The 26435-nt window shown below is 48.8% G+C and overlaps 2 long non-coding RNA genes across 3 annotated transcripts in view; both read right to left on the bottom strand.

The window, feature by feature from the left end:
- Positions 1-681: 681 nt before the first annotated feature.
- On the bottom strand, positions 682-2840 carry LOC118016553. Its single transcript, XR_004680857.1, has 2 exons — positions 2319-2840; positions 682-1670 (listed from the first exon to the last, which is right to left on the bottom strand). It is a non-coding gene; the product is annotated as an uncharacterized LOC118016553 (long non-coding RNA).
- An 854-nt stretch (positions 2841-3694) lies between these two features.
- LOC118016552 overlaps positions 3695-26435 on the bottom strand; it is an 89574-nt gene continuing 66833 nt past the window's right edge. For both annotated transcript variants that reach the window (XR_004680856.1, XR_004680855.1), the window contains 2 exons: positions 21926-22060; positions 3695-8622 (listed from right to left, as the gene is read on the bottom strand). This is a non-coding gene — a long non-coding RNA (uncharacterized LOC118016552). The remainder of the gene's footprint in view (positions 8623-21925; positions 22061-26435) is intronic.

The following is a 26435-nucleotide window of genomic DNA, read 5'->3' as shown; positions in this document are numbered from 1 at the left end:
CCTTGGCTCTACTTTCCTCATTTATAACAGTAGATTAGCACACCAATCTCCCCAAATTCTTGTGACGATTGAGCTAGATTATTTTATGTAGAGCCCTTGGCTCACGGTTGGCAAATGCTGACTGTTCATTCCCTCGTTCCCTCCTCCTTCCCCCCTCAAATGTACAAGACCGTGGGAGGAAGGGGAGTTGGTGGCTGCTACGAGGGGGTGGGGTGGGGGTGCAGGGACAGCGGGGTGCTTGGCTGTGGTTTTTTGTGGGGACAAAGCTGCAGCTATCCTCCCCTTAGAGACAGGAACGCTTTGCTGTGCTCTCAGGGATACCAGCTGCTTGACACCATCTGGCTTTGAGGAGCAGACCTCACGGAGTGAGACAGGTTAGGCAAAGCAGAGAAATCTGGGCTGAGACTGGTGGCCAAGGCTGTGCTTCTCAGTCTGCTCTGCCTAGGGGCCTCTCCCTTGCCAGAGGAAACATTTTGGATTCTCCCTCCTACGGTCGCTCTCTCCAGCCCGCAGGCCTGTCTGGCAACCAGACTCCAAGTGCTGAGCTGGGCTGTTGGCTGGTCACACGCCTTGGGCGCCATCCGGACTCTGTACAGTCTGGATGGATGGGTCAGCTACTGTCATGATGCGGGGCATCTGATTCAAGGGTAGAGACGTTTGCAGGCTTAGTCTCTTTTATGATTATTAGAAACTGAATATATGCCGAGACCAAAAACCAGAGCAGCAGACTGAGAGGGGACCCGCGACCTCACCCCTTGGGGATGGCCACTGTAAGTGAATCTAATTTATAAGCATCTCAATGCTCTCTGTGAAAAACTCAATTCCTCTGTACTCTTATTTCTTTTACAAAGTTTTCTTTCAATCTAATGAGACACCTGGCACGTGTCAGGATAACCCAAGGCTCTTTGTTCTGGATGCACCCCAGGCTTAGGAGGTGAAAGTGAAGCCCTTCTGGAGGATGGCGCTGGGTCCCAGGCCCATGCTTGCCCTTCAGAGGCCAGTGCTGGGGAAGGGTGTCCATCACATGTTGTTAGGAGCCAAAGAGCTGGCCCTTCCTCTGACGCAAGAGCCCAGCAGAGAGGAGGGATGAGGGTTGCCGCATCTAGATTTCTGCCATCAGAGCAGGATGGGCAAAGACGGATGGAGAAATGCACGAAAGAATCCCCAGCGATCCTCACCTCTCCACTGCCTCCTATTAACAGACTCTGGGCATCTCTCCTAACTGCAAGGCCTCTCAAGGGCAGTCCATCCTGCCGGCCTCTGCATTTCGAAGAAGGATGGGGTGGGGTTCGTAATTATTCCATATCGCTATGAATTAGAGTAATATTCAATTAGTACATTGTGCATTTCAATGACTTACTCATGATGCATAATTGATAAAGTTTTGTGTACACGGCTTTGCTGAGTCACTTCAAAAGTTTCAAGGCCCCCGATGACGACTAGGCTTTCTCTTGGCCCTTGACGTCCTTGTAAGCTGCTCTTCTGAGTGAGGCCTGTTCCACAAATAGCTGGTAGTTCTTGCAGGGCCCAGGCCTGTGACTTTCAAGGCAAAAATGGCTGCCTCTCAGCTGCTGAGAAGCCAAGGCAAGTCCTTGTATTCTTGCTGCCAACTCAGGAGGGCAGGAGAGTGTAAACAGCAGGTGTGGGGACCGGACCTTGTCCTCCAGGAGCTAAGAGAGCAGAAAGAAGCGACTAGCTGAAGCAGCTCCACGGGGAGCATAAGGGGGCACCGGGGCTTGGGGGTCTCCCCGCCTGTCCTGTGCTTCCAGCCACAGCCTCGGGGAGGGAACAGCTGGATGACTGGCTTCCCGTCATGCAGTTTCCTGGGCTGCCCTCACGTCACAAGATGGCAGCCCAGGCAGGCTGAGCAGGCGGAAACACTGGGCCCAGGGCAAGGCCCTCTTTGGGGGCTGTATTGGCTCACTGGGGCTGCCACAGAGAAGTACTGCAGGCCAGGTGCCTTGAAAAACAGCAATTTAGTTCCTCACAATTCCAGAAACTACAGGTCTGAGATCAAAATGCGGGCAGCATTGGCATCTTTGGAAACCTCTCTCCTTGGCTTGTAAATGGCTGTCCGCTACCTGTTCTTCCCTGTGTGTGTGTCTGTGTTCTCATCTCCTCTTTTTACAAGGTCCCCGGTCCTGTTGGATGGGAGCCCAGCCCATGACCTCAGTTTAATTCAATCACCTCTTTTAAAAGCCCTCTGTCCACATTCTGAGGACGTCCACATACAGATGTGGGGGCAACAAAACTCAGCCCATCCCAAGGGCTCCCTCTCCCCGGCGGCAAGATTGCCTCTCACTCCGTGAATGTCTCACCTGGGCCTCCTCCGTGCTTCGTCCAGAATCCCAGCAAGGGCTGGGTGCTGTTGGAATCCACAATAAGAGCTGTGGGAGAAGACGCATTAGCAAGGCCAGTTTGATCCCCTTTCTCTCATGAATCTAACAGGAAATTCGGAGACGCTCCATGTGGGCAGTATAAGGAAAGGAAAGGCCCAGGAGCAGGAGGTGTTGAACAGCTCTGTAGGCTGAAGGTCGCTTCTGACCCCTCTGCTGGGGGCGTCTGAGCCACTGAGGACCCGGGAACACTTTGCAGATCCAGTCTTGAGCTGCGGCCGCCCTGGGGTCTGGGTTCTGAGGCTTCAGAGCAATGAGGCATAGATCCAGAGACTAAAACCCTTGTTTGAGATGATCCTGCTGTGCATCTACCACTTGCAAAAAACAAAAGCTACCTCGAGGGTGGTATAGATTTTATATAAGCAACATACGTGATTTTTAATTTTCTAGAAGCAGCACTAAAAAAAATTTGAAAGAAGCCAATAAAATTAATTTTGACAAATATATTAATTATATCCCAAATATTTTCATTTCAATATGTAATCAATATGAAAATGTTTAATGAGATTTATATATACTTATCTATAAATACAATATTATATATTATTGAATATAATTATATGTTATAAATATAATACAAATATATACTATATTATAAATTATGATAATATAGTATTATTATTATCTATAATATATATGTAAAATGATAATATATCTATTTGTGCATCTCTAGGGGACCCTGGAGTGGAGGCCTCCTGTCCACCAGGGATACAGGTAAAGCCATTCTCTGGATCATGCAGGTCCTAAGGTCATCTTTTTCTCTGCAATTTAATTTGAGTGATCGGGGTGCCTGGCTGACTCAGTCGGTAGACCGTGTGACTCTTAATCTTGGGGTTGTGAGTTCGAGCCCCACGTTGGGTGTAGAGATTACTCAAAAATAAAAATCTTTTAAAAAATAAATAGGGCCTCCTGGGTGGCCCAGTCGGTTAAGCGTCTGCCTTCGGCTCAGGTCATGATCCCAGGGTCCTGGGATCGAGCCCCGCATCGGGCTCCCTGCTCCGCGGGGAGCCTGCTTCTCCCTCTCCCACTCCCCTCTGCTTGTGTTCCCTCTCTCGCTGTGTCTCTCTCTGTCAAATAAATAAATAAAATCTTTAAAAAAAAAACAAAACCTTTTTTTTTTTAAGATTTTAGAGATTTATTTATTTGAGAATGCCTGGGTGGCTCAGTCCGTTAAGTGTCTGCCTTCGGCTCAGGTCATGGTCCCAGGGTCCTGGGATCGAGCCCCGCATCGGGCTCCCTGCTCGGCGGGAAGCCTGCTTCTCCCTCTCCCTCTGCCCCTCCCCCTGCTTGTGCTCTCTCTCTCTCACTCTCTCTCTATCAAATGAATAAGTGAATAAAATATTTAAATAAATACATAAATAGAGTGAGTCTTCTTCTCTAGAATCCCAACTCCGAGGATATGTCCTTGGAGCACAAGGGAGCCCACGGATGTGCCCTTGCTTTCAGATTTGGGAATCAGAGGCAGGTTGGGATGATCTGCCAGCCTGGGGAAATGTGCCAACAACCCAGCACCTTGGGGACCTACCCAGCCCGCCTGCAGCATGACACAGCCCAACCCCGGCAACAGAAAACAGTGTCCAGCTCTGTGTCACGGTCAAGACAGCTACTGCGGGGTGAACACTGTTATCCCCTTACCCCTTACGGATGAGCAAGCTGAAGCTGAAAGGTAGCGTGACTTTTGGGGGCCGCTCACCGGGGGTAGGAGGCCTGCACTTCAAGCCTGGGTCCATCTCGTTCCAAAACTGCTGTTTTTCACGACGCTGGAGGGTCTAGGGACTCGGGTCTAAAAAAATCACTGGCTAGAAAATAGAAATCTAAGGTGAAGAGGGAAATGTCGTTGTTATGGTTTTAGCGGGTGATTCTGGTCCCAACCTCAAGCATTCTGCACAGAACTCCGCTGAGGATTCCAGGGTCAGGCCGGCCCTGAACTTGCTGGCTGGGGCATTCAATGGGCAGCAAAAGCCATCCTCCTTGACAAGCGGAGTAAGATAAATAAGACAATGTCTGTAAAGCATGGAGAACATCTTGGCATAATGCTGCTCGCCCAAGCTTTATCGATAAACTCCATGATCTGCCCTGAGCGGGCTCCTGCCTCAGACCCAGCCTGGGGCCTCCTGATCCCTAGGATGCATTAAAAGACTCACCTGTGTGGGTCGGAATTTAATTACACTTGTCAGACAAGGGATTCGGGGAGCTTTAATTTAAAGATGGTGCTGAATGCTTTTAAATTATTTTAAATTTTCTGAGGCACCCAGCTGCAACACACATCTTTTATAAATTACAGAGCAAATGCTGTGGAGGCTGTGTGCACAGAAGGCCAAGGATCAGAAGAGATCCCCAAAGGATGAAATACATTTCTGGCAACGAAGACGAGCTTAGCGCACACCTATTGTTGTTAATGGGAGCAGGGCGTTGGGCTCCCTCTCAGGACACAGCACAACGCAAATCTGGTTCTTGGAATTCTGTTCCTCACTGCTCCCTGCCCGCTCGGTAGCACCGAGTCCCGGTGAAGTGTGTGTCAAGCTCTTCAAAACCATTACTGCTGCTGGAGGAAAAATGATCAGTGGGCTACTCTGAAGTTAACACCTCCTCGGAGCTGGACATGGACATGGAAATGGATTCTGGAAATGTTTGCATTCCGCTGACTACGAATCCACAGGCATCTCGGCGGCTGGGGGCAAGACGGGAGAAGGGATCTGAGCAGATGATGAGCTTGAGGGAGGAGCTCTCAAGGTCTCAAGGCCAGAGTAACGGACGGGTGGTCACACTCTTCAGTTTTGGGCGCGGTTCTGCCGCCGTGACCTTGGGCAAGCTACTTAACCTCTCGGGGTCTCCTTTTTAGGGTCTAATTCACAAAGGTGTAGAGACCAGTAATTCATGTCAGAATCTAAATAATGATGCCAGTTACCTGGAAGAGTGAGTCTTTTTCTCTAGAATCCCAACTCCGAGGATATGTCCTTAGAGCACAAGGGCATGTTTGCCTGGGTCCCATCGTGTGGGATTGAAATCCCCCCAAATGAGCGCAGCAGCAAGGTGTCTTGAGCGAAGTCTCCCTGGGAAGGTAAGCGACTGTCGCTCCTGGGGTCACTGTGTGTGGCTCCGACCTATTGGGCTCCCAGACAGAGAGATGCTTTTGGGGGGAGGGGAATCCCAAAGATGGGATGGGAGACCCCTCGACCAAGAAGATCCCACTTGCAGTGCGAAGTCGAGCCAGAAAATTCTGACAGGGACCCCAAGGCAGGGAGTAGGATGCTAAATGGGGACTCAGTATGACTCAGCCTTGGTTGAAGCTCTAGAAGCTCAGAAGTTATCAGTGAAACTAGGAGCCAAGAAAGCCCCAATCCAAAGTGGGGTGCTAGACCACTCAGGCAGGCAGGCCACCGTGAAGATTTGTCCTCTTCCCAAAATCTGCCTGGAGGATCCCAAAGGGTTGAGAAGGTTAGGAAGCCTCCAGACTTTCTTTAAAGACAGGCGAGGGCATGCGGATCCCCACGGGTCCTCCCTCTTACTCCGGGGTCGAGAAAGAGAGGCAAGACTTGGCTCTTTTCAATCCAGCTGAGGCAGGCTTCCAAAGAATCCCTTGGAGAGTCTGACCCGTGTCCTCTGGGGTATGCTGGGGACAGACGCCAGGTCAGACTCACACCTCAAGAACTCCAGAGGCAGAAGCTTGCAGGGGAGCCTGGTGGCAGAGCAGAGAAGTAGGGCAGGCCGACTGAATGTCCACAATGACAGTCTCCCATGGATTCAACATGGGACCTCAGGAAGGGAAGGGGCTTGGCAGAACCTTAGACCCGACCCCTTTGGGACACCCAGAGGGAAATGGGACCACACAGGGCCAGCAGATTGCTGTATGGTCAGGGGCTGAAGGGGCAAGATGATGCCCATTGCAGCTGAAGCCTCCCTTAGAAGAGAATGCCACCCACAAAACAAAAAAAACCCAGAAAGGCGCCTGGTTGCAACCCATCAAAACAGAAGACAACAACGTGGGGCAGGATGCCAGCCAAATATTACATTTCCCACCCTACCTCTCCGCCTTCCACCATCTCTAAGCCCGGGAGGAGCCACCAGCAGTCCCACGAAGCGAGGAAGAGGAGGAGGAAGAAGGACCAGGCAGGAGGAGATGGGGGAAGAAGCCAGCATCCTCCCTCCCCTGCCTGTCAGACCCAAGCTGGGAGGAGGGCGGACATTTCACTTTTGAGGGAAGTTTGAGTTTCACGGTTATGGCAGACTGCGCATTTTAATTACGAAAATGAAAGCATTCCTAAAACTTAGAGTGACTGGAAAACTTTTCGTTGTCTGTAAACGACAGGACAAGCCAAGGAGTGTGTCCAAGCATTCACCCCGCAGGCAGGTAAAAAGAGGTTCCCAAAAGATCCGGATTTGAGGGGTCAACAGCGAGAAAGAGTAAAACTGTTTTGTCGCTGTATCCCTACCAGCATTCAGCTCATTCAGCGTGCCGGGTACCCGCTCTTCGGGACTGCAGTGTGCCAGCAAGGATTAAGTGAGCACCCTCTGGAGCAGGTCTCACCTGGTGAGAGCAGTCAGTCCACTGACCAGCCCCACTGGACGACTGAGATGGCCCGTGATGACAGTGAGGCCACTGCTCCCTGGATGCAGAGCTTGGAGAGATTTGAAGATGCGCTGCCTCTTTTCGGTCCTTGAATATTTCGTGTGTGAGCCAGAATTCACTTCTAAAAGTGCTCCATTCCCTCTAAAACATATTTGAGTCATAAATACTGTTGGATAAAAGGCATCTCGTTTCATTTTCCTTCATCAACAAAGAACAGAGGCGACTGTTCTTTTGGTGCAAATGAGACAAGCCAAGCCAGAAATGGAAGGAAGGAAGAGAGAGAGGGAGGGAGGAAGGAAGGGCAGACAGAAAGGAGGGAAAGGAGGGAAAATAAAAAGACAAAGGGGGAACATTTACTAGCTCAAAAAAATAATGCCTGAAAAGTCCATTATTTGTGCAGGTATGGCTGTATCCAGGTGCTCAATTAATGTTTTCCCAAATGTATCTTTCTCCACTTCTTGGCAATGCATTCGCTTTCCTAGGAGTGGCAAACAACCACTAGAAGCTCTAACCTTGTAGTCTATCAACTGAGGAACCCGAGCCAAAATGAAAGAGGCTCTTTCAGTAGGTTTCAGTAAAAGTCGCAGCTTGAATTTCATTGACCTGGCGCGTCCAGTCTTGAGCTAATCACCATGACTCTGAATGTCCTGGCCTTGCCCACATGCTCCCTAGATCAGGGCTGTGGGATCAGCCCCAGGGAAAGCATGGTGTGTGAGCAGGAAAGACCTGTTCTTCCTTGGAGATAGGGACATGGGGGGCGTGCAGGCAAAAGCAACAGGTGTTCACTCTGGACACAGAGCCTGTAAGTAAATAGCAAAGCCAGGATTCAAACGTACATCTTTCAATTCCTAAACCAAAGGTTTTCATTTATTACCGTGACCCTCTTCTTATATTTTTCTCAGCCAGATGAATAGGGGAAGTTTGCCATCTAGAAGCTCAATTTATCCTGCACGCCAAGGTAAAGGACCAGCTAAAAATAAACCTGTGTAAACAAAATCATTTCATATACAAGACAGCAAATGGAATCATTGGCCTCATTTTATTAGTATTGTTCAAGATAATAATTGGTGCTCTCACCTAGCCTGACACGAGAGAAAGCTCTAATTTGATAAGCTCCGAAGTCAGGATTACGGAGCGCCGTTGCTTTCTCAGGAGTGAGACGTAAGCACCAGTGGGCAATAGAGTCAAAATGTATTCTTGGATGTTCTCTGGAGTTCTGTCAACCTGTCCCAATTAATTCCAAAAGCAGAGAGCTGAATACGGCTCGTGGAAGTGACAAAGTTGTCCATTTGTCACACAAGAGAACAAGAGCATAAATAGGGTGACTAATGTGATGTTCAGGGTTTTTCTTTGGTCTGGTTTATTTACTTGCACATAAAAAAAAGGGAAGCTTTTTTGTCCCCCTCCAGAGGAATGTCAATTTGATTTTTAAAAATCTATATCCCTACTCCCCAAAACTTCAGAAGTTTCAGTGACAGGAGTGGCTTCGTCTCCTGGTTGTGGGCCGGCCGCTAATGCTAAGGATGCAGTACTTTACCTGAAACGCAGAAACAGTGGGGAGGTGGGCTCGGATGTGAGCAGATCAGTATTTCCATCATCTCCTACTGACCCCCAGCTTCGTGGCTACCAAACTCCGGATTGGAAGAAGTGCAGATCCTGCCAGGACCCGGGATGGAGGGAGACAAAGTTGAGAGCTGGAGGGCCAGGTGCACAGAACGTGCATTATGGTGTCTGATGCAGGCAAATTATCGATGGTCCATGCATTTTTATTGTATTGTATTGTATTTTATTTTATTATTTATTTGTTTGTTTGTTTTTGTAAAGCAAGCTCCACACCCAGGGTGCAGCCCAACGCAAGCTTGAACTCACGACCCTGAGACCAAGACCCTGAGCTGAGATCAAGAGTCGGACGCTGAACTGACTGAGCCACCCCGGTGCCCGGGTCGATGCATTTTTAAATAAGTCATTGTGTGCCCACAAAATTCCTGAGAACGGTGGGTTTCCCTTGACTTCCCCCAAGGGGAAGCTTACACCTTACACTGGTAAGTGACTTACGCTATCAATGGGTCTGTCAATGACCTGTCCGTATGGAAGTCTGACGTAGGGCCACGCCCTCAATGACGACCTCTTTCAAGCTTGATAAACTTCCACCTGTCCATCCATCTGTCTGTCCACTCTGTCCATCTGACAGCTATTCCCAAGGGCTGGCGCGTGCTCGACTGGGCCAGTGGGACCCAGTTTTGGGCCTCTGGAAACATAAAGCACCAGGGACGCACACATTGAACAAAGGTATTACAGGAGCCCGCAGCCCCGGGGGGCCAGACCACCCCTGGGGTCCTGCGCTCAGGAAACACTGCCGCCCCAGGTGTGAGTCTTTCAGAGCGTCACAGCCCATGTGGGACCACAGCTGGAAGGATGAGGCTGCCCAGGGCACCCTGCACAGAAGGAAGGCTTTGTGCTAGCTCAGTGGGGAGACTCTGACTCCGGGCAGTGCGGGCTTTCACAGGGATTTCCTATCATTTATCTTCTTATCAAAAGGTTTAATCACTTCCCACTCTCCTGACTGTACGGGAATAATGAGCTTATTCTTTCCCTACCAATACAATGCACAATAGAAACAGTTCAGAGACACTGTGGCCTCCTAAAATGAATGTCTAATTGTATAAACATCATTAAAACCACAGGAAAAGGAATGTTTAAGGAAGAAAAAGAAATCTCAGTCATCCCACACAAGACGATTGCGTATTGCCCACTGGCCTTTGTGTGCATGCACACCAAGATGAATTTTATGTGAAAATTCGTTGTGTCCTTTCCCCCAAGAAGCTGAATATATTCTGACATGTAATGGGCCTGTGGTTTCTGCAGAAGGAGAGCATGTCCCCCCCAGGATTTTCGGCTTCTCTATCCAGAATAAAAAAAGTACTTTAGAAACTTGAAAACGAATCCCAGTTACGTCTTGTTCTAGAAACAGTTAAAAATTGCATCACGTTCCCAGGAGGGCAAGGTCTATATCATATACCTTGATGCCTCAATTAGCTCCCTCTGCTCCCCTAAACAAAGCTCCTTTCTATGAAGTCAGACGTATTAAATAACAAAGGCAGCGGGGAACCTGAGACGAGCTGGGAGGAGGAGGCTGATGCTCTAGGTCCTGCGCAGAGCGGCGAGTCCTCCATGAGATGCTGGCTTCCCCAGACTCCCTTCTACACCCTGTCTCCCCGGTCCGAGTCGGGGCGCTCATCACGCTCCCCACCAGCAGAAGGGAGAGTTCTTGGCAACTCACTGGTCGTTCCATCCCATGGGAGAATTCATCCATGATACCGTCACCCGGGCTGTGCTGAACCTTTCCTCTCGCTGTCTAGTAAGGGCGGATTTTAGGCACTTTTAAGTGGGAGAAGAGGTATGGAAGTAAATGGCCTGAAAAAGCATCCTGCATCCTTACGACTCAACATGTAGGTCCTTGGGCCGCTGACGTCGGCATCCCGTGGGAGCTCATCATGCAATGCAGAAGCTCAGGCCGTACGCAGTGGCACTGGGTCAGAAGCTACATGGCAACAAGACCTCCAGTTGCTGTGGGTGTTGCTGATCAGGGACCACGCTTGGACAACCACTGCTCTAGAGCTGATCAGGGGACCCACCCACCTGAGTATCCCCCCGGGGCATTTTCCTGTGGGGGCAGAGGACACTGCTAGCGACCTTCCACTTCCACGATGGCGCAGAAGAGCCACAGGCAGGGCAGGAGAGCTGGGCTGGAAAACTCGCTGCCCACTCACTGCTACCAGCTGTCTCCTGGGTCGAGCCTACCCTGCAGCACCCCACACTCCTCCCCTCCACTTCCCCTCACTCTCCTCAGGATTTTCCACTTAGGTGGTCAGGCCCATGGGATCCCATTTAGTTATCACGACACACACACAGCCAGTCCGAACTAGGTGGTAGAAAATAGCATTGACCGGACAGTCTCATGCAACACACGAGATTAGAATTAATATGAATCCTCCAAGGATCCCTGGGTGGCTCAGTCGGTGAAGCGTCTGCCTTCGGCTCAGGTCATGATCTCAGGGTCCTGGGATCGAGCCCCGCATCGGGCTCCCTGCTCAGCGGGGAGCCTGCTTCTCCCTCGGCCGCTCCCTCTGCTTGTGCTCTCTTTCCCTGACAAATAAACAAATAAAATCTTTAAAAAAAAAATATGAATCCTCCAAAATTAAAAAAAAAAAATGCATCAAGAATTGCATAATTTCAAGACCAGGCGGAGGTCCTGAGAAACCATTTCTATTTTTCCCGCATGCCAGACCACAGAAATGCCCGCCATCCTTTCTCAGGATCTGTAATCTATGAACCTTCTTATTATTTACAAGAATCAAAGAGTTGGGTTAGCATCTTGGTGACTATTTTGCTGGTATTAATCTTCACTGGTATAACTTGTTGTCATCTAAAGGATCCTTCAATGGGGGTGCTCATGCTGAGGCTGATAAAAAGGTCCCCCACTTTGAAATCCGTGCAAGGGAAGTTAGATGTGGTAAAATGCCACAGCGAAACCCATGCATGCACTCTGACATGCTATTAATATGGGGAAAGGCTCTGCAAAATATTACAGATAATGCTAGGGGGGGGAACGCAGCGGTAAAGCCAAAAGACAACATAGTAATTACAGATTTATGCTCTCCTGGAACACATCCCCCGACTTTACATTTATTGCTATGGGAAAGTTTGTCTTGAATTATACAAGATCTTCCAAAAAGCATCCGTGGCATAAAATGTGAACACGACATATATGAGAATATTTTATTCCTCAGGTCACTAAAGCCAAAAAGGCATCCTGATGGATCCAACATGATTTCTCTCCTTGGCTTTGGAACTCAGCCCCCGCCCGCACCCCAGGTGAGGCATCCCAGGCTCCCCTTGTCCCCTGGGACCCCACACATCGCATTGCAGGCAGCAGACAGCCGGTAACATGATCATCAGACCATGACCAGCAAGAGGGCTGGTTTTTGACTCATTCTCTGTTTTCATTTAAAAAAAAAAAACCAGGCTGATATTTTTTGAACTTTGGCTTTGAGCAAGGCTCTTGGCCGCTCTGCTGGATGGCTGTTTTACTTCTGTGTGCCTCAGTTTTCTGTCTTTGCAAGGAGATTTGCCCTCAGCCCGACAGTCATTGCTCTGAGGGAGTCGTACAAGGAGGGCGATGGCGCCCTTCACGGTAAGGAGGGGCAGGCCTGCAGCCGTGTCACCGGAAGCAGGAGCGGGTGTACAAGTCCATCCACACTCCTGTGCCCATTCTTGCTGCGGGGTGAGGGGCCCTTACAGGTGGGGCACAGCCCTCACACACCTTTCTCCTCTGCAAGTGAGATATGTAGGGCTGTATCTCAGGACAGAGGGTGGTGTGTGCCCTGAGGTCTCTCTAGGAAGTAGCCAGTTGTAATCCTGAGAATGAGCTCTGAGTATTGGGAGGTAACCGCAGGTCGAGATCAGAGCTGTGGGAAACACTCCTCCTCAAGGATTGAGAGAGGTGCAGTGACAGGGCCCCAAATGGGACAGTCCTTTTGCTTCCTCCTATGCAAATTCCTCTTTGGCCCTTGCCCCAAAGGAAGGTCACAGAGGCCAAGGGAGAAAGAAGTGTTGAGTTGAAAATTGCCATTTTTAGCCACCAAATGGTTGACAGTCGGCAATTTCATGTGATTCAACCTAAAATCACCCAGTGGAAAGGGTGGGGAGGGTGGGAAACCCTTCAAAGTTTGCTTGTGGCAGGAGGTGGGCATGGGGAAGGTGGTGGAGAGTGAAGTTGAGCTTCAGGGGAGACCTCTGTCTGTCCCCACCATGGGGGAGGTGGCATGGAGTGGGGGAGTGGGCTTGGGAAGTGACCCTGCTCCCTCTGGGTGGTGGATGCTAATGATAGAGGGGATTATATCTGTGAGCTGCCGCCATATTGCCGTTGCCCTCATCACCCTGCCTTGTTATGATTTGTTTCCAAGTAATGTCTTGAGGACAGGGTCAGGGATAGTCTCCTAGTCTCCTATGTATTCCCAGCACCTCACCTGGGTTCTGGATACCCAGTGGAGGCTCCGAGAAATGGCTACTGAATTAAAGCAGAAGCCTACTGATAATACAGCATTCCTATGAAAAACTAGTAGCTGGGAATCTTCATGAGTAAGGAACAGGATACAATAGTTCCTAAAATTATTAGACAACAAAATATATTGTTTTCATGGAGCATCTCCCAGGACAGGTAATTCTCCCAGAATGTATTTTGGTCCTTCAGACAGGAATTGGGTTGAAATATATCTATGCACAAGTTACGAACAATAATTTAATAAACTAAATTTCAAGGTAGAAATAGTAAAATACAGAGGAGAAGAATCTCTTTCCAAAGACCTGAGAACTATTTCAGAAGCACCAAGTACATGTAAATAATTGATAGAATATTAATAATAATTTAATTATTCATTGAAATAGGTTCCCTAAAGATATGGATGAAGAAAGACTGGATTAGCCTAGTTGAAGATATATATTTGAAAATAATAGGACTACAATGCTCCAAATATATTCTAACTTTTCAATAATTCAAACTAGTTCCACCATTTTATTCCATACTTAAAGGTTTTAATCTATCTATTTAATTCACTAACTCATTAGAAAATATGTGAAAGGTACCGCGTTCGGTATCGTGGGGCGACAAGGATGAATCAAGGCAATTTGTCTTCAAGGATATCTATGAGAAGAGGGGATAAGCCAGGTAGATTAGATTGAGTGAATATTCTTCAAAGTAGAAAAGGATGAGTGGTCTATTAGAGACACAGACAAGTGACAGGGGGTTTCTGAAGGAGAGAGGCTCCTTCCAGCTGTGGGAGGAGAGATGTCTTGGCGTTGGGAATTCTTTCTGGGAAGGTGGTCTGTTGGTGAGGAAGGCCGTGGATGGCAGGAGAAAAGTGTGTCCTCACTGGGCCCTATGGATCCTGTCAGACATGAGCATGTTTGTACAGTCAAGGGGCCAAGATGTGGAGCTGGATTCAGTCAGTGCCAGTGGGCGTGGGAGAGATAGAATTGACAGGTGGAAACCCATAGAACAGGGTTGGAAGAGGCTGTCCTGGAGAGTTCTGAGTTCAAAGAAATAATGTGGATTTTGGAAATGTGAAACCCTCGGCTCTGTCTGCCTTGGTATCAAAATGACCCACCAACCGATACCTAAGAGTAACCAAGGAGATTCTAGAAATATGCCCCAAGTGGTTTGCCCAAGGAATGAGAAGGAAAGCGCCCTTTCGGTTCATGCTATTTAAAATAATGTAGGAACAAAAGAAATGAGGGCAGGTCTTCTCAGTGTGAGGACACTGGGAAACGTCCTGGCAATATCCCATCAACCTCACTTTGGGTCCTCGTTAATGGAATATGGCTATGAAGAAGTGTGACTGCGTGAGTGGTACATGAGCAAAGGAAAAACACAATATGGTGCAAGGGCTTTCGATAGATTATAGCCAGGATTTCTACTAGGATTCAACACCTCCCATGCATTCTCATTTAATTTTCCTATCAATCACATACATTACATTATTCCTATTTTAGACACTTCATAAGGAAACTTAGGCTCAGAACGGCCTAAAAAATGAAAAGAGGCAAGCTTGTGAGCCCGTGGCAGGGCTCTGATTTGAATCCAGGTCCTTTGGACCCCAAACCCAGGGCTCCCCAGAAGTCACACCTTTGCCTCCTCAACACCAGTTCCCCCACCTTCACAAGATCTTGGGTCCCTGGTCTGTAAGTCAGGGAGTGTAACCCCAAAGGCCAGGGCTAGGCCTGCAGACCCCCCTTGTGTACGCCTCTGGCCAGGTGCTTGTGCTCATAGCTTGGAACCAAGGCCACCACCTGTAACACTGCTGAGGGCTTTGGTCTGGGTCCACGAACGTGTCCTGCCACAGGGAAAGCCATGTATCCAACCTGATGCCAGGAAGCCTTCCGTTCCCTGCTAGCAGAGAGGGGCCAGTGACTCCCCACAGTCTGCATGATAAATCAGCTCAAAGACACCTGCTTTGAGGGCATAAGGGGCCCCTGTTATCACAGGCCAAACTCAGAGTCAGTGCTGCTAGATTTACTTTCTAATTCATAAATCCGGGTGGATTGGAGCCTGTCCTCCCAGCCTTGCTGGATCCTCCCTGGCAGGAGCTGTGCACAAAACCACAGCCCCGGGGCTCAGACCTTGCCTCCTGTTTCCAGGACAAGGGTCTAGGGCCAGCAGAGAAGGTGCCACGTGCCTGGCAAATGGCAAACTTTTGCTTTGCATTGCCAGTATTCGAATACTGATATCCCAGAATATTGCATATTGCTGGGAGGAAGGGAGGAGTTCTCTCCACCTTATCCCCCAAATGGCCCCTGCGTTCCGCTTGGCTGCTCGTCAGGGCTTTGGGCTGTCTTCCAATGAAAGTTCCAACCAGAATTTTTTCTTGGGCTCCAGACTCCCAGCAGGCCTTTGGCTGCATGTCAGTGAGTCTGTGAACTTCTCGAACGTGTCTGTGTCCCGTCTACACAGCACACGGCAGTAAGAATCCCTATTGGTTCCCTCCCTATCTGTCTCTATTGGGATTCTATGGGGCCTGGAGCTTTCTTATTTCTTTTTTTTTTTTTTTTTAAGATTTTATTTATTTATTTGAGAGAGAGAGAATGAGAGAGAGAACACATGAGAGGGGACAGGGTCAGAGGACGAAGCAGACTCCCCGCCGAGCAGGGAGCCCGATGCGGGACTCGATCCCTGGACTCCGGGATCATGACCTGAGCCGAAGGCAGTCGCTTAACCAACTGAGCCACCCAGGCGCCCCGAGCTTTCTTATTTCTTGAGAGACCCATGATCCAAAACCAGTTTAGAACTGTTGCTCCAGGAAGAGGAATCTCCTGTGTTCTGCCTCTCTGAAAATGGGGGGCCCTATGCTCCCCAGACCTCCATGAGCTGTGTCCCCTGCCTGGAGCATCAGCTGCAGACAGGGTCTAAGGGTGTGGCTCTCGAATTGGTACTTAGATGTTCAGAAGCTGGAAGCACGTTCTCCCTGACTGTTCTATTGCCCACCTCAGCCTCATCCTTCCCGGCCCTTCTCCCTCATCAAGCAGGTCTCTCAAAGGGTGGAAACAGAGACTCCGTTACCTCCAGGAGTAGATACCAACTGGATGCCGACAGGGGCTTTCTCAGGGCAGACACAAGGTGCAAGAGAGACACAAGACCCTCTCTGCGATTTGCAGCTGACTAGCCCCAGGAAAAGAATGGCAGAGTTTTCAGGAGCTGAGTGTGCTACATAATTCCATCTTGAAAGAAAGAATACTCCCTAGAGGTAAACAAGATCTATCAGAAGGGGCTGCAGGAAACCACCCAAGCAGGAAGAAACGAGGCAACAGCAGAATCCAGAAGCCTTCAAGGGCTGGCTGAAAATAGCATCAGGATGAGTCTAGATGCTAAATATTTCCAGTGCAAAACCCAAACCCAAACCAGACAACAACAGACAACAAGAGTCTCAGAATCTCAGAAGCCCAGGGGGATGGGGAGGGGGAGTGCGGGATGCGGGCCACAGAAGCACAAAGGTGCCCGGGATTGCCTCTCCTCCGGTCTCTGCAGAAGGAGTACTGAGATTCTGGAAAACCAGTGGGGCTCCCCCGAGAGGCAGGGAGCGCTGCTGGATGCTGGGCCCCAGTGAAAGCCCAGGGACCCCCCCACACCCCCCCCTCCAGGATCCTGGCTGTTCTGCTCCTCCCCTTGGGAAGAGCTCTGCTGGGAAGAAAAGCCTCGGGTCCACGCCACTCCCAAAGCCCTCACTCAAAACAGAGAAAATCCTGAGTCCTCTCCATCCTCTCTTCTTGGCAATTCAGAGCACCCTCACTGCGGCCGGGCCTCGGTCCTCGGCTTCTCTGGAGGAAGGGGGAAGTGCAGGAAATGACTTTTCCCACCAGTCCCCCTCCTCTTCTACACAGTGCACTCTGCTCCCAGCTCTGTCTCAAGAGGGGCGGGGGGGGGGCTGGGCAGCAGTGGCCCTCCCGACCCTGGGGACCCACCTGTATCGGGCCTGGAATCTGCCGGGTCCGGCAGGTGCTGGAGAGGCGAAGTGGGGGCAGAGGCAAAAGGGAGAGCAAACTCTGCCCACTAGCTTGTTGCTGTGAGATACCGTGAGTCCAGTGCTGCCGCCGTCGGATAGGCTGATCTTTCCAGAGAAGCAGGAAATCTGCATTTGTATACGAAATGCTCCATTTACAATCGTGGGGTCAAATTTTAGATGGTAGTGTTTAGTGGGGCAAACGTAGCCAGGGGCCTACCCTGCTCTGTCTCCCCTGTAGGGAAGCGCTCCCACAGGGCACCCACGCCGTCAACCCCCAAGGGCAGCCCCCGGGCTCCCTCCAAGGCCAAGCCCATGGAGCAAGGCCCCCGATCTTCACAGGGCCTGGGCTGCCACCCAGAGCAACAGGCTCTAGGAAGAAGAAGGGATTTCCTCTTTCTGGAATGTGGAATCCACCCATCCGAACAATAATTTTGGCCCCTCCGCGAGCACCGGTTCTAGTCTGGAACAAGGGACCCATCCTTGTCCGCTAGCAGAATGGCATCCACCGTTGCCTCATGCGGCCATAGGGGGAAGAACCACAGCCTTCAGGCATTTGGAGTGCCTCTGAAAGCAAATAATCCTAATAGTTGCACTACAGATTTACTGTACTGGAATAATAAGTTACTGACATCATTCTGAAGCCTCATTACTCTTACGACAGGCTACCTCTTGCCATGGCTCTGGGAAGTACCGGAGACATCGACTCTTTTCCCCACTGTACGGACTCGAGCTGACGCATGAGAGAGTTAAGATTGCTCAGAGCCCCCCAGCTGCAGAATCAGGCTTCGGATCTGGCTCTCAGGGGGTCTCCTCCTAAAGTCAGTCCTCTTAGATCCCATGGTAGGATGGGACCTTCCTCCCCTCACCCCTTCCCAAGAAGTGAGAGCCAAGATCCAAAGGCGTCATTATCATAATAAGCTGCTACAGTTTTGCACTCTAGAGGGGGTCAATACCAGCAAGGGAAAGGGTCAGTTTTTGCTAGTGGATTATTTAATCTCCTTTAAGCCCCACGAGTACTCTTAAACTGGTGAAGCGGCAAGCTTTCTGGCAATGGGTTGTACCTACAGCTCCTCCCAAGTATTACAGACAAATGCTTCTCCCTCTCCCACTCCCCCTGCTTGTGTTCCCTCTCTCGCTGTGTCTCTCTCTGTCAAATAAATAAAAATAAAATCTTAAAAAAAAAAAAGACAAATACAAAGAGATACCTGGGTTCATGTGATTCCCTGTGAAATATACACAGCATGGAGCTCAACCAGATAGCAATTAGGAGAGCTTATTGAACCTCCTCTTTGAGTATATTGCTCTGAGGTTTACTAGGATACCATATATGGTTCACAAGAAAACACAGAGGGAAAAATCCACCATTGATGGTGACCTTCAATATTCTTATGTATTCCAGCGTGGCTTTCAAACCCAGGAATATTGCTCAGGGTCTTTCTCTCTTAATCAGTGAATTAGCCCATCAGTAACAACTGACTGTCTCTGCCCCAGTCTGTAAAGAACACTTAGAAGGACTATTAGAAATACTGGGTCCTTCATCGGTCGATGGGATATATATATGTATACATGTAGACAGGCACATATACACTAAGGACACAAAAGAATATCTAGTTACACTGCTAAATGTGTGACAGAGACATTAAGTTCTCCAAGAGTTTAAAGAAAGGACAAAAGGGGTGCAATGAAAGATGGAGAAATCAGGGAAACTTCCTGGAGGAGGTGATGTCTGAGCTAGAACTTGAGAAATGAGAACAACCTCCCTGGAGCCTTACGGGCAGGAATGCCCTTGCTTTAGTTGTCTGGGAGAAATGACATTTCTGCTTGAGTGGTGGTGGAGAAGCAGAACCCCATAAACAACACAGATAACACTTTGGATAACACAGTGGGGAAATAACTGGCATTTTAGTTCAGCATTTTTTTAATGGAGTTGAGCAAAATCAGTTCATTAGCGGTATTTAGACTATGCAGAACACAGATGTCAGCAAGGGTAGCCAATGCTAAGTACCAGGTTGGGCAAGTAACATCTGTTAAGAGCAAAGGGATCTTAGGGGACACCTGGGTGGCTCAGTCAGTTAAGTGTCTGATTCTTGACCTCAGCGCAGGTCTTGATCACAGGGTCGTGAGTTCAAGCCCTGTGTTGGGCTCCATGCTCTTACTTAAAAAAAGAAAAAATATATATACATATGTAAATATAAATAAAGGGATCGTATAAGTCAATAAAAAGTAACAAATATCTTCTTTGAAAAAGTGGTCGAAGGACAGTATTAAGCATGGTGCAAAAGAAGGAAAACATAGGAAAATGTACGACTTCGTGAGAAAAGCAGAAAGTTAAAAGCTGGGGTGCCTGGGTGGCTCAGTCGGTTAAGCGTCCAACTCTTGATTTCAGCTGAGGTCTTGATCTCAGGGTCCTGGGATCAAGCCCCGAATCTAGCTCCTCACTCAGTGGGGAGTATGCTTGGGATTCTCTCTCTCCCTCTGCCCCTCCCCCCTCTTGCTTTTTCTCTCTCTCAAATAAAATAAATAAATCTTAAAAAAAAAAGAAATATGTTTATTAATTTGGAGGGCTGTTTGCAATGTATTATCAAAATTTTTATTTTTTTTAATATTTTATTTATTTATTTGAGGGAGGGAGAGAGAGAGAGGCACAAGCCAGGGGAAGGGGCAGAGGAAGAAGGAGAGGCAGACTCCCCGCTGAGCAGGGAGCCCCACATGGGGCTTGATCCCAGGACCGGGCGATCATGACCAGAGGTGAAGGCAGACACTTAATGGACTGAGCCACCCAGGCGCCCTATTATCAAAATTTTTAAAAGGCATAAAGCAGACCACATACCAGTATGCAGTGTATGCCATTTTGTATAAAAGTAAAAACAAACCAAACTGTATAAACCTGAATACACACACACACATAAATATATGCATATACATTCATCTGTATTGATTTCTCTTTCTATATGAATATATGGGCGTACGTGGACACACACATATGCATATATACAAATAAATACATAGATGTCTATACACCTAGATGTTAATATTCCATATTTCTAAGTAATGGGATTACAAGCAATGCCTATTTTCTTCCGCATACATTTTATGTTTCTTTTATAACTGCTTTCTATGATAAGCATATTTTTTCCCTCTAATTTAAAATAAGAAAGCTCAGAGAGCCCCATGCAGCCCCACTGCCGCCCGCCAGCCTAATTACCATCACACCCAGGAGGAGGTGCAGCTGTGGTCGCCGGCCCCTGTCACCGTCCCTACAAGGACAAGTCACCGGGCCAGACCCAGCAGCCGCCAGCCCACCCTCCACAAGGCAACCCTGAGCGCCGGTGAGCAGTGGCTGAGGACTCACTTGTCTGAGGCACCTGCCTGCTGGGTCAAGGTCAATGCCGTGAAGGCTTGGGGAAGAGTCAAATGGTTTCTTGTAGGAAACAGAATATGGTTGCAATAAACAAGAAGGACACCAAGGAAGAGGTGTTTGTACACCAGCCTGCCATAAAGAAGAACCCCAGGAAGTACCTTCCAGTGTAGCACGTGGAGAGACTGGACTTGGACCTTGTTGAAGGAGAAAAGGCTTCGGGGACGGCCCATACTGCGGGCCCCGGGGGAGCTCCAGGGCAAGGGGGTAATATTAGCAGCACACCGTAGGCATCATGGACGGTTCCCCTTGCCCGGGGCCTCCACGCCATCACCAGCAGAACTACCAGAGCAGTGAGAGTGGGGTTAAAGAATCGGGGATCGATCGGGAGAGCTCCCCAAGGTCAGTACCCTCAGTGCCGGCCCTACCACAGGTCCCTGCGGGCTCCCAACTTCCTGCCTGTGGGAGCCTGTGAGCGTGGACCACAGCCTTCCAACCCTCCTGTGCGGGGAGAAGGGGAGAAGGGTGGTGGGGGGCCGAGAAGCAGGGTGCAGGAGAGCAAGGTAGACCCTTGAGACAGAACACGCATCGGGGTTCCCGACCACGATTCCGCAGCGGTCTCGCCTCGCCAAAGACAGCCTAAAGAGGACAGCAGTGAAAAGGCAAGGAGATGAGACCCAAGGTCAGCAGCCACCTCAAGGTTGGTACCCACACAACTTCAGTTTCCCACACAGATGCCCAGAAAACCCAAAACCACTAGATGGCACAGGGACAAAAGCAGCCGACCACGGGCTGAGATGTGGCTCCCAGGCTGAGCAGGGCGGGCCGAGGAAATGCCAGTTTACCATCTCTCCTGCCACCTGATTTAGGCATCCACCAAGAACGAATATAAAATTCCAGCAACAAAAAAATGAACAAAAGAGTGGAGCTGAAGACCTTCAGCGCTGCCTTTTTGCCCACTGACCAGATAACCAGAACTACCTGCATTATCTGGGCAGGATGGGGTTTCTATTATTTTTACCTAACGATGTCTCTTACTGGGAATGACAAACGTGGGTTTTTTTGGTTGTTTTGTTTTTTTATTTTTTAAAGATTTAAAAAAATATTTTATCCATTTAGTTGACAGAGAGAGAGAGAGAGCACAAACAGGAGGAGGGGCAGTGGGAGAGGGAGAAGCAGACTCCCCGCTGAGCAGGGAGCCTGATGCAGGGCTCCATCCCAGGACCCTGGGATCATGACCCGAGCCGAAGGCTTAGCCAACTGAGCCACCCAGGCACCTCTGTTTTGTTTCTTTAAAGCCTGATTTTTCTCACTACACCTTTAGAGGTTTTTAAACATTTCGTATCTGGTCAAACTGAGATTTCTAAGGACCTCATTTTTAATTTGTAATGCAAGTATATGATTTGATTTTTTAAAAAGATCAACAAACAGCAAGCGTGTGTTAATAAAGATCTTAAATAATAAATACATCGTTTTAAAAATATAAAGCTCAGATTCTTCCGTAGGAACCCAGGTTAGTAGGATGGACGGGGTCTCTAGAACTCACCATGACAGAGAATGCTGCTGAGGAGCCAGGCACTTAACAGCCCAGAGGACAGCCTTCACGAGGCCCAGCAGAAGGAAATGTGGCTCGGCTTCCTGACACACAGTGTTTCCCGGCGTGTATTTCAAAGAGCATCACCTAGAGATGGAAAGAGGAAAAGACTCAAGTTCAGGGACAAACCTGAGGCCTCAAAGGGAAATAGTGGCAAGAGGGCATAAAATCCAGCCTCGAGGGGGCCATTTTGTACCCACAGCCTGGAAAGCCAAACCACACCCTCACAAGTGGCTTCCACCTTCTGAAGAAGTTGAGAAGTGAATCCACAGTAAAGAAGGGGGATGTGTGTTCTAAGAATCTCCCACAAAGGACGCAGAGACATTTCAATTCCATCAAGCTGGTTGAGTGTCCTCTCCTGAGGTCTGAAAAGCAAGACGCCGCCCCTCCGTCTTGTAGAAGTAACAATGTCAACCGTGAAGGTATCCTACTCTTAGGAAACGTTTCTTGTATCAAGTCATTCATCCTTTACAACATTACAACAGCATCATCTTGTGGACACGGTAGCTATTATTATACCCAATCTACAGATGGGGACGCTGAGGCTTTGGGGCACAACCAGGACTTGACCTCAATGTACTAACTCCCTCCTCCCTAGGTCACTTTTTGGAGCATTGAAAAAACAAAACTCATTCAAAGGCAGACCATTCATGCCAAATAGGCACTGCAGTGCTTGATAGTTTTAAGCGAAGGAGAGGGCGCAATCATGCATATCTTATTTATCATCTTGCCTCATTACACAATCACATTAAAGTTGCTGATACACTGAAGTGGGAGCCCGATGTTTTGCTTTGTTTTGTTTTGTTTTGTTAATCCCACAATGGAATTTCTGGTCTACTAATCAACCTTAAGCATGGCCTTTCCTCCTCGGGAGGGCTCCCTGTGGGAGGAGGAAACACACTTTGCTGGAGGAAGTTGACCCCTCCCTCCGGCTCTGGTTGATCAGGAACCTCCTGGGCTCAGGATCTCTGCCCTTGTACCTCTCCCCACCAGGGCTCCGTTGCCCCATCCTGTTCCCTCCCCGAGATGGCCTTTGCATGCCATGGGAGGGGGAGAGGGCGCAGGTGATTTCCTCCTGCATTTCCCATTGTCTGGGAGAGCCTGGCGCACGCTCTTCCCCGGGCTTGGAAACAGCCTGACGCTTTTCAAGTAGAAGCTGCAATCTTCAAAATGAGCCCGAGCCCAAACAGCCCTGATAAGGGTGCAGAGTATACTCTCGGTTTCCTCTTGCCAAAAAATAAACCGGGGAGAACAAAAGACTCTTGTTGAGGAGCAGAGGCCCCCCCAGGTGGTGCAGTGTGGCAGGAAGGGTGGCCTCTAGTCCCAGCAGGCCCTCTTGCTTGGTTTAGGGAAGAGTGTCAACAGCCTGCAGGGTTTGCTTGCTTGTTTGTTTTGTTTGGCTGCTCCTCACATGTCCTCGGGGGTTTTTTTGTTTTACTTCAGAAAAAAAATGAAGTTATATGTCTTTTGATTGCATTGTTTTCAATGGGCACTATATTTGCATAGTCCAGAAACAAAATAATAGAAAAGAGAATACACGGGGGAAATCTTTTTAAGTTAATTTTATTTTCTTTAAGTCATCTCCACCGAAGCTGGGGCTCGAACTCAGGACCGCAAGACCAAGAGTCGCGCGCTCTACCAATAGAACCAGCCACGAGCTGCTACACGGGGCAAGCTTGATCATACCTCTGCCCACATGTCCCCATTCCCTCCCTTCCTCGTAGGCAACTCTTCTATTAGTTTCTTATGTAGCCTTCGAGGGTGTTACATAATATACTTATTTTCTCACCTTCTTATTGAATAGGCATTCTCAGTGGGGGTGATACCACCCCCAAGGGGGTGAAAATGGATTCTGGGAAGCAAAAAAATTCTTCCCCTTTTTATGGTTAAATCACAAATATACATTAGACATGCAGCATAGAAACAGATATACATGCTATTAAAATTCCATGGGGGTGGCATTCAGGGGGAAAACATCTCTAAAGGTTTCTTGGGGGGTGATAATGAAGAAAACTTTGAGAAACACTGCTGTAGAAAGTAGTGTATGACATACACCTGCTCCGCACCTTGCTTTTTTTCCCTTGACAGTATATCCTAGGGATCTTTCGGCATCAATTCATGCAGGTTTACCTTATTTTTTTACAGTGGCATGGTATTCCGTTGCGCAGATGTTCTGCATGGAACATTCAGCACGGCCGCCACACAGCTCAGCTCCTAACACGAGTCCCTTTCCACCGTCCTGCGCAGGGGGGCGGGGGGGGGAGTCACGTGGCAACAGCCTCGCCTTCCTGAAGGGAAGGTGCGCGTGCGCACACCGAACCCCCCCCCCCCCCCCCCCCCCCCCCCCCCCGCCGCAAGGCAGGTGCAGAGCCTTCCCTGCAGCCTGACTTACCACTTTGATCTGGACTGAAATTAATTGCCCGTGAGACATTTGTGCTTAACACCTCAACCGACTCTGCAAAGATTTTTATTTGGCCTTTAAATTATTTAAACCATTGTAATCATATTTGCTTTCAACAGAAATCTGCTGTATTTACCAGCTTGAGAGGGACTAAATGAAGCCCCCGGGGTGGCTGGCCACTGCTCTGGGCTCTATTTGGATTCCCCTCCTGGAGACAGTCATACCCGCATGGGGTTTGATTGGCGTTTTCTGGTGCTTGTTAACGGAGGTTGAATACATCACAAACTGCAGAAATTTACACCGCATTACAATCACGTCTGAGCTATCGCTGGGCAGGATTTTGACTCTGATAATTTATTCAAGACATCCTCTCCTTCCTGTTCCCGTCAGATCCCTGAGCCCACCTGGTCTTTCCCACCTAGATCTGTAAGCAACTCGGGACTCCCAATCTGCTCCTCCAAGACTTTTTTGGTCCAGAGAATGAATTTAAATAAATAAAGCAACATCTGCTGTAAACATGACTTCAAGGATGGAGTGGGCCCAGTGCCTCCCCCTGCCTCTGCAGCTTCTCTCCATGAAACTGAGCGCAATAAAGCTCCGAGCCAGCGAGAAACATGATAGAAATGGCAAACGACATAAATTGTGAATCTTAAGTCACAGTTCCATTTGCTCTGCCACAGTGTAAAAATTGCAAATTTTTCATCAAGAAAGACAAGAAGAACTGTGAATGCTTCCATCTCGCTGCATGGCCAGGATCCTTCCATGGTCCACGGTCACCGGGCTGGTGCACCTTCTCTGTCCCCGCAGACTGGCCGCACAGTGTGCCTTGTCTTCCCTGGGTGCAGCAGTCCTCACTCTCCCTCGGGGGATCGATATTGTAGACAGGTTGCTTTGTTGTTTCATTCATGGTAACAACAGTGGAAAAAGATGTCAACATTGAAGTCTCTCCTTCTTCTCCCTGGTATTTCATTCATATTCTGTCTCTCCCTCCCACTCTCTCTCTCATTCTTTTTCTCCTTTCCCCCCATTCTTTCCCATCCCCATATTTTCTCTCACCTGCTCTAGAATTCCAAAGAGAGGCAGGACAAGAACCAGCAGAACCCAGGTTTAGCCGAAACCATCAGGGCCTTTTACAAATGATCCTTAAGACAGGACTATGGACAGCAATACTTGTGTGGGGACACCTCCCAAATGAGAGGGTTCACACCAGGTCTATGACAAAAATTCCATGGCTTCCCCAAGGCCCTTCCTAGAGCTGGGGTGTGTCTGAATCACTAACTTCTACTTCTAGAACCCACATCTGGCCTTACTGGGCCAGTGTCTGTATGGTGGGCCAAGTCATATTGTGAGATGCCAGGCACTTCCAGATAGACCGAGGCCAGCAGTGATTTGTTTATTTTATTTTTAAGATTTTATTATTTAGAGAGAGAGTGTGCATGCATGAACTAGGAGAGAAGCAGAGGGAGAGGGAGAGATAATCTCAAGCAGACTCTGTGCTGAGCACGGAGCCCCAATACAGGGCTCTCTTGATCGCATGACCCTGAGATCATGACCTGAGCCGAAATCAAGAGTTGGACGCTTAACCAACGGAGCCACCCAGGTGCCCTGATTTGTTTATTATTCATCTATTGCTAGAAGGCTTGATTTGAACTATGGATGCGTAGAGGGCCAGGACTGGCTTTATGTCATCTCCACACAATGCTGTCAAGAGCATCTCGGTATTGCCTCTGGGCAGTGGCAGCATGAGATGGCATGCTGAGGTGGAAAGAACGATCATCTCATATATTATATTTACGAAGTGTGTTCATAATATCATGTAAAGTCTAAATCAGTTTGATCAAGTCCCCTGTAACTCAAAACTAATGGAGGAAAATGGGATCAACTTGTAAGGAATGGAAGTCTTATGGATCCATTGGCCATCTACTTATTTATAAATAAACATGCATCAATATGCAAAACGCTTTGTGGTAGATAGACAGGATGGACCCCTGCCATAATAATAATAATAGTAATAAACACAACCACCTTTCCTGAGCATTGCTAGTCATAGTTCCACACACT

Source organism: Mirounga leonina, unplaced genomic scaffold (genome assembly GCF_011800145.1).
Source record: "Mirounga leonina isolate KUSES-001 unplaced genomic scaffold, KU_Mleo_1.0 Mir_168, whole genome shotgun sequence".
NCBI classification, from domain to species: domain Eukaryota; kingdom Metazoa; phylum Chordata; class Mammalia; order Carnivora; family Phocidae; genus Mirounga; species Mirounga leonina.
The sequence above is the reverse complement of the archived record's forward strand: the minus strand, read 5'-3'. Positions and strand labels throughout refer to the sequence as shown.